The sequence below is a fragment of the Vanellus vanellus genome (genome assembly GCF_965231255.1).
Source record: "Vanellus vanellus genome assembly, chromosome: 5".
NCBI classification, from domain to species: Eukaryota; Metazoa; Chordata; class Aves; order Charadriiformes; family Charadriidae; genus Vanellus; species Vanellus vanellus.
The window spans coordinates 44,972,697-44,975,869 of record NC_138910.1 but is presented as its reverse complement, the minus strand read 5'-3'; positions in this window follow the sequence as shown (position 1 = coordinate 44,975,869).

Sequence of the window (3,173 nt, the reverse complement as noted above, 5' to 3'; positions counted from 1 at the left end):
CAAATGACTTAATTATTGATAGGAATTAGCAAAACCTAAAATTGTTATATACGTGTCTCCCAGAGCTGCACCATGCTTTGGTGATGTTCCCCTGTCCTATGCAACATTATGGGAGGCCATCAGCTTCTCAGATCCTTTACCTGGAGAAGTATGATGATGATAGTCTGTGTTGGGGGAGGAGGGGATCGTCTTTCTCCATGGTTTGCTCAGAATTTCTTCTGTGCGTCAACCCTGTATTTCTTAATGGGTTACAGTCTTTCCTCTGCCTTTTGCCCACAAGTTTATGGACACCATGATTCTTTCTCCTTATACAATAGGATTTCTTTTAAGGAGGAGATCCATGCAATTGGACAAAATAGTGCAAAACTTAAACTAAACCACATTTGGGAATGATAGAGTTAAAACAAACCCCAAAGCCTAGGATAGTGAGAGGCATTTGAACATTCAGTTACTATGCTGTTACAGCTAGGAGAGGCTAGACAATGGACCTCTGCTCCTTGGGAAATCCATAGGCACAGGAAAGGCTCTTAAATAATTTTGAAAATGCAATTCAAAATCATCCTAGAGCATCTATTTAATGTTATATAGCTTGAGGTCTAGCGCTACCACCATCAACAGCAATTTGGCTGGGCTACAGGGCTGTAAGATGGGGGAAGCATTGCCCTGACAGCCCTGTGGTCTCCAGCAGTCCTGTGCTGTCCAGGGCACTGCCTCTGGGGAATGGGGCTGCCCAGGAGTATGGAAATAGTGTTCTCGATGCTACCGTGCCTTCCCATCAGTGGTGGGAGCAAGCACTGACCACAGTACAGGGAAAAGACTTGGACCTCAGGGTTGAGTACACTACATGGTACCGGGCAGGCCCTCATGCCATACTTGATGCCCATGGAGACACAATGACCAGGGCAATCAGCTAATCTGCAGGCCTGCTCCAGAGCTGCAGTCACAAAGCTGGGTCGGTCTGGACAGATGATCAGTGCCAGTGGGTGGGTGTAGCTGAGCCTCTTGCAGCTTCCCAAGTACAAGCAGTCGTATATTCTCATTTACAAGAGCTAAATGGGTAGGATATTTATCTCTCACTTACCAGTTTACCTCTTTTACATCACTTTTTGCTCTGCCCTTTAGGATTGCAATCCCACAGTACTGTCCCAGCCTGTTGTGTTGGTTTTTTGCATTGCTTGTTCTAGATGTCCTAGCACATCGGTAAAATGGCCTCAGTGATCCCCTCCTTACCCAGCCATTCCTTCCATGAAGGGTTGTAAATCAGTGTTGCCTCAAATGAGGAGAATTTAGTCAGAGGAAAACAGAGAAATGTGGCCCAAATTCTGCTGTTGTTACATAAACACCCCTGCTGAACATCTGGAGAACATCTGAAGTTTAACAAAGCAGGCCCGCAGGCAGAGCATTTTTGACCTTCTGTGTAATGGAAGCATAAAAATCGAGACTGAAAAGAGGGGAATAAATATAACCAGAAATGGAAGACAAAATGCATCCAGCATATCAGCTCCTACTTTGGCCCGAACACCCAAGGGCTCCTGTGATCCTACCTGGACAGTGCACAAGCATGGGTAGAGACAAGGCAAACACACCTAAACACAAGGCATTGGGCACTGATGAAAAATCCCTGCTGGTCCCTGTCTTCTGGGGAAGACAGCTCTTCACCAGGCTTTGTCTAAATCTGTGTTTCTTCTGGGCAAACTGGAATTTAAAGGGAACATTTAGATTTTTCTCGTGGCTAAAACTGAAAAACACTCCAAAACTGAGGCTTGGAAACCAAAAATATTTTCTGGTCTGGGATTTTGCTCCCCTTCCAGTAAAGGGAAAAAGGAAGGGCATGGTTGGGAGGGGCAGGGGGAAAACACATGGAAGCAGGAAAAATCCCTCCTGCCACCTGCTTTTTTAGCAAAAATTTGTAAACCAGCTAAAGGTCAGAAAGAGCTTTCTCCAGGTGTCTTTTGCATCCCTGCATTTGACATGGCCCAGCTGGAGTCTGAGGGGGGCATACCCCCAGGAGGGTGCAAGAGCTGTGCAGGATTGGGCAGCCACTTTTTCCCACGCCGCCTTGCTGGCAGCAGTGCATGCTGCTGGCTGGGCAGCCCTAGCAGTAGGTGTGTAACCCAGGCACTTGTCCATATCATCTTCCCTTCCTTCATGGATGACTCATGCCAAGGACTGCAGTGGACCATTAAGAAATATTTCCTTAGCTGTAACAATAACCATCTTTATTAGGGCAGATGTGAAGGCATTTTTTCCTAACTTTCTGTGGAGAGGAGAGTGGGACATCTGATACAAACTGTAGCCACTGGCAGAGCCTCCCCAGAGGTGCTCCTCAGACTTTCCAGTGGTGAGTGAAGTGTCCCTGGCACTGCAGGGCAGCCGGAGAGCACAACAAGCATCTTAGCTGAGACGCTTGGCCAGGAGGGAGCATGACTAAGAGGAGGACATGAGACAAGGGGGAGCAAGGTAGTGCTTCTCCATTACAGAAACAGGACATGAATGTGGTCCAGTCTGGGGAGCAAGTGACTGTGCATGCATCCACAGTGAAAGGCTTCAACAAGCCCCTGGGACATACAGGTATTGCCTGGGAGCTTCCCTAAAGACAGGCACCGTTTAGAGCTCTCTTAGGATGTAAAACAAATGTTTGGGGAGCACTGAGCCTGGCAAAGTTGGATGAGATGTTTGATATCTCCACCAGTAGTGCTGTCTGCAGAGCAGTTATCCCCACATGCCCAGGAAATAAGGTACTAAGGAGAGATGCTGAACACAAGCAGAAGGCAAACGCAGCTTACCTCTGCACCTAGTCTTCTGGAAACAACAGTACCTACCTGTATGGGGGCTTTGTCTTGTTGTTTGCTTGTTTGTTTTTTTTTCAACCAAAAGGCAAATGGAAGCTGCATAGGCATTTCCCATTCTTTGAGAACTCAGTGCTCTTCTCATAATTTTTTTTTTATGCACTACTTAATAGATGAAGAGAATTCAGAGTATTTCTCAAATCCATGGCATTCAGTAATAGTCAGATTTGCAATGTAAAAGCAGTAGATCTCTTCTCTTCTACCCCTTGCAATTTTATGTGAGAAGTTCTGCTGGAGTCCTCCCAGACCCCAGCAACCTCTATTTTACCAAGTGACTTTTTGAACATTTGGACCCCTTGAAATTCAAGTCAGACAAACTTCCAA